Here is a 14,079-nt window from a genome sequence, read left to right as displayed (position 1 = left end):
AGAGACAGGAGGAGGGAGACAAGAGCAGAGAGACAGGAGGAGGGAGCAGAGAGACAGGAGCAGAGAGACAGGAGGAGGGAGACAGGAGGAGGAGCAGAGAGACAGGAGGAGGGAGCAGAGAGACAGGAGCAGAGAGACAGGAGGAGGGAGACAGGAGGAGGAGCAGAGAGACAGGAGGAGGGAGCAGAGAGACAGGAAGGAGGGAGCAGAGAGACAGGAGCAGAGAGACAGGAGGAGGGAGCAGAGAGACAGGAGCAGAGAGACAGGAGCAGAGAGACAGGAGGAGGGAGACAGGAGCAGAGAGACAGGAGGAGGGAGCAGAGAGACAGGAGCAGGGAGACAGGAGGAGAAGCAGAGAGACAGGAGGAGAGAGACAAGAGGAGGGAGCAGAGAGACATGAGGAGAGCGACAAGAGGAGGGAGCAGAGAGACAGGAGCAGAGAGACAGAAGGAGGGAGCAGAGAGACAGGAGCAGAGAGACAGGAGGAGAGAGCAGAGAAACAGGAGGAGGGAGCAGAGAGACAGGAGGAGGGAGCAGAGAGACAGGAGCAGAGAGACAGGAGGAGAGAGCAGAGAGACAGGAGCAGAGAGACAGGAGCAGAGAGACAGGAGGAGGGAGCAGAGAGACAGGAGCAGAGAGACAGGAGGAGAGAGACAAGAGCAGAGAGACAGGAGGAGGGAGACAGGAGGAGGGAGCAGAGAGACAGGAGCAGAGAGACAGGAGGAGGGAGCAGAGAGACAGGAGCAGAGAGACAGGAGGAGGGAGCAGAGAGACAGGAAGGAGGGAGCAGAGAGACAGGAGCAGAGAGACAGAAGGAGCAGAGAGACAGGAGCAGAGAGACAGGAGGAGGGAGCAGAGAGACAGGAAGGAGGGAGCAGAGAGACAGGAGCAGAGAGACAGAAGGAGCAGAGAGACAGGAGCAGAGAGACAGGAGCAGAGAGACAGGAGGAGGGAGCAGAGAGACAGGAAGGAGGGAGCAGAGAGACAGGAGCAGAGAGACAGAAGGAGCAGAGAGACAGGAGCAGAGAGACAGAAGGAGCAGAGAGACAGGAGGAGGGAGCAGAGAGACAGGAAGGAGGGAGCAGAGAGACAGGAGCAGAGAGACAGAAGGAGCAGAGAGACAGGAGGAGGGAGCAGAGAGACAGGAAGGAGGGAGCAGAGAGACAGGAGCAGAGAGACAGGAGCAGAGAGACAGGAGGAGGGAGCAGAGAGACAGGAGCAGAGAGACAGGAGGAGGGAGCAGAGAGACAGGAAGGAGGGAGCAGAGAGACAGAAGGAGCAGAGAGACAGGAGCAGAGAGACAGAAGGAGCAGAGAGACAGGAGCAGAGAGACAGAAGGAGCAGAGAGACAGGAGCAGAGAGACAGAAGGAGCAGAGAGACAGGAGGAGGGAGCAGAGAGACAGGAAGGAGGGAGCAGAGAGACAGGAGCAGAGAGACAGAAGGAGCAGAGAGACAGGAGGAGGGAGCAGAGAGACAGGAAGGAGGGAGCAGAGAGACAGGAGCAGAGAGACAGAAGGAGCAGAGAGACAGGAGCAGAGAGACAGGAGCAGAGAGACAAGAGGATGATATCTGATAAAGGTCATGCACCAAACAGTCATGGCAGTGGAAATGTTAGTTTTACCCGATCTCGCTCAGGAAGATTTTACTCATGTTGTCTGTCATTATTCTGATGTGTTTCTGCTGCATGAGGCGGAGACCAGATCAGACCAGATCAGATCAGATCAGATCAGATCAGATCAGACCAGATCAGATCAGACCAGACCAGACCAGATCAGATCAGATCAGATCAGACCAGATCAGATCAGATCAGATCAGATCAGACCAGACCAGACCAGACCAGACCAGAGCAGAGCAGAGCAGAGCAGAGCAGAGCAGAGCAGAGCAGAGCAGATCAGATCAGATCAGAGCAGATCAGATGTTTTTCTCTCCTGCTTCAACACAAAGTTCATCTGTAAGCGTCACTACTGACAGAGAGAGAGAGACAGAGGTCAAAGGGCACAAGGAGCGCCGCCTTTATTCTATAATCTTAAAAACAGGCACATGAGTAGGATGATATATAACACAAAGTTTGACAACAACTTGCAAGATATCTAATTAGCGTTAGTTGGTTAACCTGGAGGAACAAAGGACGTTAAGCGAGAAAGTGAAGCTGTTGAAGAGGAGGAGGAGGAGGAGGAGGAGGAGGAGGAAGAGGAGGAAGAGGAGGAGGAGGAGGAGGACCAAACTGTTTGTCAGAATATCTCCAGAAAAGCTGTTTGTGAAAACGATACGGAGAGCGACCGACATATTTCTTTCCGTGGCCCGAAAAGCGGCGGCACCGACCGTTTCCCCTCGGCGGATCGTCTTCTACCGAACTCTACTGTTTACGATCTGACCCGACCGTCCGGAACCAGATCACTCCGCCAGGAACCAACTTTCACCCCACAGCGGTCTGTGCTGCGGCAGAGAAAAATAGTTCTGTGATTTCCTGATCAGTGAAAGTTGAGTAACGGAGGAACTGAGTCTGTTTCCTCTCGACTCTGTGGAGACACAGACGGCTTTCTGGAATATTCTGACAAACAGTTTGGACTCTTTGTTGCAGCAAGAGGCAACAGAGCTTCAACTGACAGCTGACTGGAGACAAGACTGTCCTGTCTGTGGGTCCAACAGCTACAGGGAGGAAGAGAGGAATTATATATAGAGACCAAATCAATGAACTTCTCCTTTAAAGCGCGATGTGGCTGAAGTCGACACAGTTTCAGCCTGAAGTCCAGAACGTCACGCGCTTCCTTTCAAAATCCCAAACCACCGAAAATAACTAAAAAGTTTATAAAAAGCGTCCTGTGTGTTAACGGCCTCAGACAGAAAGGGGGGTTGGGGGGGTGGGGGGTCATGGCCTGAGGGGGTCATGGGACAAAGGTCACACCACATTGGAACCCGTGACCTCATGACTCACGGTGCGGACATCAGACATTCAGATGGCGTTTTGGCTCGTCGGGATCGGGAGGCTTTCACTGAGCGCTCAGGCTGATTATTATGGTCTGTCCGCTTCATTAGACCAATATTAGAACAGAGACAGAACAGGAAAGCCGGTGTGACGAACATCATGTGCCTGACAGCGTGACGACACGCTCCGTCAACACGCCAACAACACGCCACACAACACGCTTCACATGTTCATCATGGAGCCGACTCTCCTCTCAGCTCTGCCTCTCCAACAGGAACACAGCTCACTTCACAGCTGATTTTTATTTTTATTTTATTTATTTAACCTTTATTTTAGCAGGTGAATCTCATTGAGATTAGGAATGTTGTTTCCAAATCAGACCTGGCCAAAACAGCAGTATCAGACACATACATTATGTTTTTCTCTTTACAATTTATTTTCTACTTTTTAATATTTTACATATTATTTAACATATTTTTGCAATTTCTGCTATTTGTTTTCAGGCTTTTTAGATAAGTGCGATATAAAATACTACTACAGCTACTGGTACTACTACTATTATTACTACTACTACTAATAATAATAATAATAATAACAATGTTTTCTGTATCATTAAAGCACTTTTTATACACACACACACACACAACCAAATAAATACAGAGCAAACCATGTTAAAGTGTGAATGATAATATGGTTCAGAGGACACACTCATACACACACACACACATACATGTTCACACGTGCACACTTACTTACATTTCACACTCATGCATACACATTTACAGTCACACACACACACACACACACACACACACACACAGGAACCGACTCATTCATGTCTTGCTGAAAGAGGAAGCAGGAAGAAGCTGCTGTGATAAACTCATCTGCAGCTCAGTTCAGTCCGAGTTTCTCCTTTTCATATTTCACTGATCATACTGATCATATTGATCATATTGTGTCCAGCTGTTCATGCATCAGAAGAATGAATCCATTGTGTTTTCACATGTTTGCTTTGTTCCGAATCAGCGACTAATTTGTTACAATGTTGCAGTTCACCCCTGGTTCAGTTTCTTTTCACACAGCAGGATTTTGTGTGGGAATTCTGTACTTCCTGGAAAAAAAACAAAACAAAAACAAAACAAAACAAAACACAGGAACATGGAGCAGAGACAGTTATTGTCTTTGCTGTTATTCTCTGATTGTACCGGTGTTTACTCAGGCAGATGCCCCTGCACTTGGAAATTAGGGGTGAAAAGTGGAGGGGCTAAATTGTGTTTTTGCCCCTCCACTTTTCACCCCTTTTAAAAGTCAAAACTTTGTAAAAATCTAATATTTAATCTTCAATATCTCAATCTTTTCAATCCAATACTTATTAAAAACAAAGTAAAATATCCTGCGCTAAAAATAGTGTGCACTGCGTACCACAGACGATGTGAGACAGCAGCAGAACTGTTTGAAATGGTTTTGAAATGAAAGTTTTACATTTAGACCTGCGTTTATTTATCCAGCTAGCTGAGGCTTGGCTAACGCTCCGCTGTGTGTTCTGTGTGCTGAAGGTCTCCGTCTTTCTCTCTGAAACTGTTTCACATTCGGCGAGCTGTCTGGAAAAGATAAAGTGAGACGATTTCAGCAGATTATTGAAGATGAAACTGTTGGCGGTGTCGGCACAGCAGAGCAGCAGCAGCAGGTAGGACGCCAACGAAAGAGGATAATGTTAGAGAAAAAAAAAAAAAGAACTGATATTCAAAATGAATTAACCTGTTTTCTTGTAAGTGGCTTATTTGTCATTTTGTGCAATATAGCCTATGAATTATGTTAGTTTCCAAAAAAAATAAATTTGCCTTTGCAGACAGCTCTCCTCTGTTTATAGCATCTCTTTAAATGAATTGGGGTCTTTAATGTGGCATTGAGATTCAAGCATCACAGTATGCAAACCGAATGTATAAAAATATATATGTAAAATTGCAGGAAGTGGTGTATTTCCCGCCCCCCCCCGCCCTGTTCAGATACTGACTCCCCACATTTCACAGAGTTAGGCGCCCATGGCAGGAGCAGAACACTCAGTTTGAACGTGAGTCCAGGCTGCGTCTGGAGAACAACGTGCCGCTGCGTTTGATTGGACGAAGACGCTCCGCTCCCAGAAGACGAGCTGTGATGAGCCTGCAGAGACTCGCTCAGCCACCGGCTTCTCCTCCGAAGACACATCAGGTCTGAGGTGATGTTGGGCCTCGGCGTGTTTATCGTAGCGAGTTCGGTCCTTTGGCTCAAATTGCATTCTCACTACCAAGCAGTGATGGAAGAAGAACTGAGATCTTTTACTTCAGTAAAAGTAGCAATACAACAATGTAAAGATACTCCATTACAAGTAAAAGTCCTGCATTCTAAATCTTAAGTAAAAGTACTTAAGTATTGGCAGCAAAATGTACTTAGAGTATCAAAGTAAACGTACTCATTATGCAAACTGTCCCCATTTAGAGAGTTATATTCTTCATAAATTATTGTAATATTAATACTGATTTATTGACATACATGTACATGTAAGCAGCATTTTAAAGTTGTCAACGTGAAGCTAATCTTAACAATTTAGCTATACTTTTGGGCAGTCCAATCTATAACAATGCTATTTTATAGTTATTTTATAAAGATGATCAAATGTTTTAAATATAAAATATTGATCTGAAAAGTAACTAGTAACTATAGCTGTGAAATAAATGTAATGGAGTAAAAAGTACAATATTTCCCTCTAAAATGTAGTGGAGTTTAAGTACAAACTAGCATAAAATGGAAATGGAAAGTAAAGTACAAGTACCTCAAAATTGTACTTAAGTACAGTACTTGAGTAAATGTACTTAGTTACTTTCCACCACCGCGACCAAGGATCCATTCGATCCGCAGAGTCCCTCTCAATCTTTAAGAAAAGGCTGAAGACCCAGCTCTGTAGTGAACACCTTCTCACCTGATGGACTGTGTAACCAAACAAACAAAAAATGCAGCAGGACGATCAGCAGCTTCCATCAGACTCAACTCATCAGAAATGGATTCACTTCTTGTTGCAACATTTTGATCGGTGTGAAAGTGGAGTACATTATGGTTTGCTGTTACACCGGTTATAAGGGATGTGCAACACTTAACGCAACCGAGGTGGTTTTCCATTTTTAATACACAGTCATTCTGCAAAACTGTCGTTTCGCGGTCATTTTTATTTCCACATGAAAGTGAAAAAACGGATTTAATGGCTTTTCAATTCAGCAAAAACTAGAACATCTGACACTTTTTGATTTCCGCTGTGTTCTAATTCTATAATCAATAACCAAGTCTAATCAGTTTCATCTGAATTCATAGTAACATAGATGCATTATATGAATTAAATGCAATTAAGCAGCAGAAGGAAACAAACGCATGATGCTGTGATAAAGACGTTTACACACGCCGACAGCATGCACACACACACACACACACACACACACACTTGTTGTATGAATGACCCAGCAGCTGCCCTCTGCACACACACACACACACACACACACACACACACACACACACACACACACACACACACACACACACCACTTCTCCATTCAGCAGTATCGGTCTGCCAGGAACTCATTCATGACTTGGCGGCTGCGGGAGGAAGGGCAGGAAGAGGAAGAGGCCTCGCTCGCCCCAACCGCTCGCTCTCTCTTCCTCTTTTTCTACTTAATAATAGAAAGAATAGAACGTTCTGGACCCCGAATGTCGCAAGTAATGCGAATGTGTTGCATGCAGACGGCAAGTCATGCAGGAGACCCAGAAACAGACTGTTCAGCTGAATGGAGAAGAGTTTAGAGGAATAATCTGCAACCTTTTCTTATAAATAAATGTGTTTTGCTTCTCTCTATCTGACTGCTGCAACACTGTGAAGTGATGCTTTGGAATCAACAGTAGAAGAAGAACTGGGTAGTTAGCATGAGCAGCGATAGCCACCATGGCTGCACAGACAAAGAAGAGAGAAACTCAAACTGCAGCAACAGAAAATCCAAGCCCCGCCCACACGGTTTGATTGACCCCACTGAGCACCAACCGGGATTTCAATGTTGATTTCTAGTTGAAAACTGGGTGATATTCGGTCTGAACGTCTCAGACCTCTTTTCTCCCTCTTTTCAACCAGCTGAAATGCGGTTACAACAAAACGTGTCACAAAACACAAATTGGTTTAATCATTTGCTAATTTGTTTAGTTGTATCTTGAAAGAGAGACGATATTGATTAGTGTGAACGTATTTCTCCAAAGTCATATTGCACTGGTAGGTGAAATGCGGTCTACACGAAGACGTAATTTCAACACATTTAATGTTTCATTTAAAATGTCATAAATATGGAACTATACAGGCTGTGTGCTGCCAACAAGAAGCTTCAGGACATCGTAATGGGAGCACTTCTATACATTAACCCTCTAGACCCCATAGCGCCCAAGATTTTGAAATCCTTTAAAATGTACCAAAAACTGAAAATCAAGTTATCAGCTTTGTTTTATATATACTTCAAGTTGTCATCGATGAACCGGCACCAGAAAATTTATCAGGTGACACTGAAATGTTTGATTTTCCCCGGGTTTAGTCATCCTCCACCGGTAGATCTAAAAATGGCTTCGCCGGTTAAGCGTCACGCTTTTAAAACCTTCTGGAAGCTGTCAGATTGTGCTGTGAGACAGAACCTGACCCACTGTGTGGAGTGGAAAGTTACGAAGACATTGTGAGTTGAGAAATCTCTTGTTCTTGCTCGATAAAACAAGACACAAGATCAGCTTCACTAACCAGCGGGACCTTCCTGCTCTCACAAAATGCTGTTTTCCGGGAGGCAGTGCGCCGAAGAGCCGGGAGGAGGACTGACCGGGTCACAGAGACTTTTATCCATATAAGTTTGGCGACTTTTTCCATATTTGTTTGTCGACTGTTACTGTCTGATCTTATTACTGTGTGGGCTGAAGCGCTGGAGGTTTTGTATGGATTTTGAAAGCTTATCGTTAGCCAAGATAGGAAGGATCTGTTTTGTTGTCATGCTGTGAATGTTGACACTGAAGTAAGGAGACGCCCTGCAGCGCCTTGCCATGTATTTGGTACCAAATTAAAGGGAAAGTTGTGTTTTTTTAAATGGAAAAACTTGTGATTGTCAATTTCTTTTTATTTTTGAGATAGAGCTGTTTGTTTGGCATGAGCAAGAAAATGCTGATTTAAGTGAGAATTCCCAGTGAACTGCAGCAACATTCTAGAATTCTACTGGAGTCTAGAGGGTTAATGTAAAATAAGAAATTGTGCTTACTGCTGTAACGTACTGAGGTGGTACAGCTTCGACTACAACTGACACTGACATAGTTAAGTGGTGTATATACTAAGGGTTATATAATAAAATATTTAATACAATCTACAGTATGCTCCAGTAGCTTACTGGTTAAGACGCAGACCTCATAACCACAACGTCTGCGGTTCCAATCCGGCTGTGGAGTTTTGTTGCGTGTCGCCCCCCATCTCTCTCTCTCCCTTTATTTGTCCTGTCTTTGAACATTGAACGTTCACATTTAGACCATATTTCACCGGTGTAATATCCCGGTGAAATATGGTTAATTCAATCAACGTCTTCATATGGTCGGCGAAAAAACTTTCACTTTTGAACCTGTTTTGATCGTCTTTTCCCCGGTGACCATGGACCATTTTTTAAACATCTTTTCAACAGAAAAATGCTCACTGGGACAGGTGATCTGTGGGAAGTGCAGTGCAGAAACACCACAGCCATGAGGCAAAAAAACGAGAATTTCACGGCACAATTTTCCCAGAAGGCCTTGCTGTTTGAGTTCAAGCTGAAGCTCCTCTTCCGTTCAGATGGAAAAAAAAACGCTCTGACCTTTACGTTCGCTCCCGATCCGTCGGATGTTTGTGAAACTCGCCGCAGAGTGTCCGTCCTTTTGTTTTCGTCTGAAGATTACTTTCATGACATTTCACGCTTCATTCTGAAAGACGGAAGAAAGAAAGAAAGAAAGAAAGAAAGAAAGAAAGAAGAAGAGAAAAGCCCAGAGGGAAGACAGGAGCCAAGACAGAACAGCCAGTCAGTCACAGTGCGTCTGTTGTCTTTCAGCCTGTAATGTCCACAAGACACACAGCAGCTGCTCCCCGCTCAGTCTGTGCTGCTGTACATGTCTGCTTTCCGGTTCTTTCATTATTTCATTTCCAAACGTATATTATTTAATATTATTTGTTATCTTTCACTTATTGCCACTGCACAGCACTTTACCCGATTTGATTTTGTACTTTATTTTGCACTTCACTTGCGGTGCATAATATCGGATCTGGTGTTGTTTCCCATTTTTGGTTTTTCAGTTTCTGGTTCAGTGTGGTAGGAGCGTCTTCGTTTTTTTACTTGAGCTGTTTGTTTATTCCGGGAATTTCTGTGTTCTATATTTCTGATGCTTATTGTTGTCGTTGTTTTTATGTTTTTATGTAACCTCATGTGTTTCATTTTGTCTCCACACTTATCAACCTTATTTTAGGATTTTTTTTTTTTTTTTGGTGAAATCATCTTAATGCACTGGCAGATAATTTTACCGGTTTCAACAAATTTGACTTGAAATTTGGCTACGATTATGTCATTTCAGTCCGCTAACTCACGTGAACAGATTATTGAGAATGAATGTAAATATACTGTATACACAGAGTTTAGTTTGGCATCAAGGCTCTGTTCCCGTCTCTCCCTGCAGCTGCACCTAGCTAGCCAAGAGAGCAGGAAGTGACGATAGGGAACTCCCCCCCCCAAAAGCCACGTCAGATACAGAACCGGACACCAGCTGGTAAGCCCCGGTGGAGCGCAGCAGCTGCAGAGCGCCCTCTGATGACATAGACAAGACATGCTTGCAGTATCTTGAATAAGGGAAATATGTACAACACTTACTGACCTAGTCCAAAGGCGTGCTGCACTGAGTAGCAGCCAGCAGCATGACAGCATTTCATGCATATGCCAAAATACACTCTCTACCCACTGAGCACTAGACGTCATCAACATGTCTATGCTTAGCTCTCGCCCGGGATCCCGGCCATCTGTAGCCCAGTTTTGACCATGCAGAACATAACACGAAACATAATAACAATACATGAATGGCTGTAATATCAAAAACGCACCTAGTCAACATCTACAAGATGAAAAAGCTTCACTTTACCCATGTAGCTTCATTTTAGACGTCCAACCATTCAGACATCTTATACCTACCATACACTAGAAGACTTTGAAAATACTTTGAAAAGACTTTTAAAAGACTAAAGTCTGACAGCTACGGTGGCCGTGAAGTGCAAATCACATCGACAAATAGGAAAACACAACAACAAATCACAAAACACAACGGCAAATAACAAAACACAACAACAAATTGCAAATCAAATTAAAAAAAAAGAAAACACCACAACAAATCGGAAATCACAACGGCAAAACAGAAACCACAACCACAAAGCAGAAAACACAATGACATTAACTTCTACCGGAAAAGGTAGGTACTGTCGACAAGGATCGTCGCTGATTGGACGTATTTGAAATACGAAATGATTTCCGGACTGTGTTTACCTGCTGCTTTCACATGTAAACATGAGCGCTACCGACGATTCAACGTTTGCGATTATCAGTGATTATTTTGATGCAGGGCATACATATGAGGTGATACTTGATATGCTGTCAACCTTTCACAACATCACAATGAGTATGCGCACTCTGAAGACACGTTTAAAAGAAGCAAGGTTGTATAGAAGATTAGAACTATTCCCAACTAGCTGAGGTGAGACGTGCCATTCTGACAGAGCTGCGTGGGCCCGGGCAACTGTTCGGCTATCGGACTATGTGGCAAGTACTTCAGCAAAAACACAAGCTACGTGTTAAACGTGATGTAGTGATGAGATTGTTGAAACAACTAAATCCACAAGGGACAGATTTTGGGACAGGCCGGAGGTTTATGAGACGTACATATCGCTCCCTGGGCCCAAACTTCATATGGCTTGTAGACGGCTACGATAAGCTGAAACCCTTTGGCTTGGCCCTCTCAGGATGTATAGATGGCTTTTCAAGAAGAATAATGTGGCTTGTTTGTGGGACTACCGACAACAATCCATCTGTCATCGCTCACAATTATATTAATTGTGTCAAGATTGTTGGTGTGATCCCAATGAGATTAAGAACTGACTTCGGAACAGAAAATGGGACAATGGCAGCAATACGATGCACCCTCCGCCATGAGCATCCCGACTGCAGCGACGATCCTTGTCGATAGTACCTACCTTTTCCGGTAGAAGTTAATGTCATTGTGTTTTCTGCTTTGTGGTTTCTGTTTTGCCGTTGCGATTTCCGATTTGTTGTGGTGTTTTCTTTTTTGTTAATTTGATTTGCAATTTGTTGTTGTGTTTTGTTATTTGCCGTTGTGTTTTGTGATTTGTTGTTGTGTTTTGTGATTTGTTGTTGTGTTTTGTTATTTGCCGTTGTGTTTTGTGATTTGTTGTTTTGTGATTTGTTGTTGTGTTTTGTGATTTGCCGTTGTGTTTTGTGATTTGTTGTTGTGTTTTGTTATTTGCCGTTGTTTTGTGATTTGTTGTTGTGTTTTCCTATTTGCCATTGTGTTTTGTTATTTGCTGTTGTGTTTTGTGATTTGCCGTTGTGTTTTGTGATTTGTTGTTGTGTTTTGTTATTTGCCGTTGTTTTGTGATTTGTTGTTGTGTTTTCCTATTTGCCATTGTGTTTTGTTATTTGCTGTTGTGTTTTGTGATTTGTTGTTGTGTTTTGTAATTTGTTGTTGTGTTTTGTTATTTGCCGTTGTGTTTTGTGATTTGCCGTTGTGTTTTGTTATTTGCCGTTGTGTTTTGTGATTTGTTGTTGTGTTTTGTAATTTGTTGTTGTGTTTTGTTATTTGCCGTTGTGTTTTGTGATTTGTTGTTGTGTTTTGTGACTTGTTGTGTTTTGTTATTTGCCGTTGTGTTTTGTTATTTGCCGTTGTGTTTTGTGATTTGTTGTTGTGTTTTGTTATTTGCCATTGTGTTTTGTGATTTGTTGTTGTGTTTTGTGATTTGCCGTTGTGTTTTGTTATTTGCCGTTGTGTTTTGTGATTTGTTGTGTTTTGTAATTTGTTGTTGTGTTTTGTTATTTGCCGTTGTGTTTTGTGATTTGTTGTTGTGTTTTCCTATTTGCCGTTGTGTTTTGTTATTTGCCGTTGTGTTTTGTGATTTGTTGTTGTGTTTTGTAATTTGTTGTTGTGTTTTGTTATTTGCTGTTGTGTTTTGTGATTTGTTGTCGTGTTTTCCTATTTGTCGATGTGATTTGCACTTCACGGCCCCCCGCAGACACCCTCTCACATCTAAAGACAATGTGTCATAAGTCACTGAGTTTTTAGTCACAGACTATAAGAGTTTGCAAAGACTGCCTACCTTTCACTAGAAGACTTTGAAAAGGGCTTCCCCTACTATTCAGAGTTTTCCAATAGATTGTAAACATGGACTGACTTGTGAACACCTCTACAAATCCCCCTCCTACACACACGCGCGCGCACACACACACACACACACACACACACTGCAGCCAGCCGTTTTTGTGTTTGCGCATGTAAACATCATATCCCGATTTCCCCGAACGGGGCTACTTGCTTATCTCGGTTTTGAGAAACCCGATTATGCTAGCTGGAGTACGCTGAAAGAAACCGGGATCCTGTTGCATGTAAACATCTGATCCTGGTTTCTGACCGCTGCCGACTCCCTGTGCAGGCACGGCTTCAGCCGAGAGACGAAACAGAAAAACACAAACAATGAGAACGTCTCACTTCTGGAGCGATGAGGAAATGGAGTTTTGTCTTTCGGTGATGAAAGAATTAAATATACTTGGCAGTTTAGATGGGAGAAAGCATGGAAATGCTGAGCTGTTCAAGTCTGTAGTATACAGACTACAGGACGCCGGTTTCCAACACGCACAGTGGAGCAAGTCAGGTCACAGTGGAAAATACTAAAGAAACATTACAACAGCCAAACATCAAAACAAAAGAAGTGGCTCTGATCCAGCAACTTTCAAATTTTATCCAGCCTGACTCCGGTCAAAGTGGACGACATGTTTGCTCTCTTCTCCCATTGCTGGCAATAAAGTGGATAAGCCAAATCCGCAACGCGAGGTTGGCATTTAATAATGCTAAGCCCGCTATAAGCCAAAGTGGTCTCATTTTCAATAGCCACAGTCAAATTAATTTAAGGTTAACAGTTACAGAGGAATATCAGATTAACGATTTCAGAATTGCCGGTTTGTGTTGTAAACATCACAGGCGCAAACAGCATGCAGTAATCAGTAACCGGGATACTAGTATTTATCATGTATACGGGGATATGAATAACCAGATTTCTCTGTGTTCCATGTAAACGCCATATCCCGAATATGATCAAAACCGGGATAAGCCTCATAACCGGGATACTCAAGTCCATGTAAACACAGTCACTGATTTTGAGGTTTTATCACAGAGGAAGAGACACGACCCAAGACTCTACCAGAGGCACACAGAGCTTTAATACTGAATCAACTACGACTCTCATTAGCAGAGCGGGAGCCAAACACAGTCTAGGAGTCAATAAAGTGCAATCTCATCTTATCTTTTTTAATATACTCTCTCCTTGTGTCTCTATTCATACGTATCTCCTTCATCTCTCCCACGTCTTTATTTTTCATCCCAATATTGACTTAAATCTCTTAAAATCTCCTTCTTTCTCTTTCTCTGCCCTTCTCTTTCTTCTTTCAGTAGACTGTATATACTGTATAGAGTGTGTGTGTGTGTGTGTGTGTGGGCTGGGGGGGAGAACAGAGGAGACTCAGAACTGGAATGAGAAACAGACTCTCGGTTCAGTCTCTCACACACACACACACACACACACACACACACACATATGAAGGTAAAGGAACATACACATTTATGTTCATACATACCACTGACATTCCTCGATACACACACACCACATGTATGCACAAAATTCATTCAAACATAACACACATCTTTATCTCACCTGGTCGTGCACACGCACACACACACACACACACACACATGCATATACATTAAAACAGAGCACAACTCTTTATCTCATACATTCAGATGCAGATACAAAATCCACATGTATGCACAAAATACA

The sequence above is a fragment of the Centroberyx affinis genome, unplaced genomic scaffold, assembly GCF_046629955.1.
Source record: "Centroberyx affinis isolate AG114_WGS23_722 - 3 ecotype Tasmania unplaced genomic scaffold, CSIRO-AGI_Caff_v1 ptg003615l_1, whole genome shotgun sequence".
Lineage (NCBI taxonomy): Eukaryota > Metazoa > Chordata > Actinopteri > Beryciformes > Berycidae > Centroberyx > Centroberyx affinis.
Note: the sequence above shows the minus strand (reverse complement) of the source record.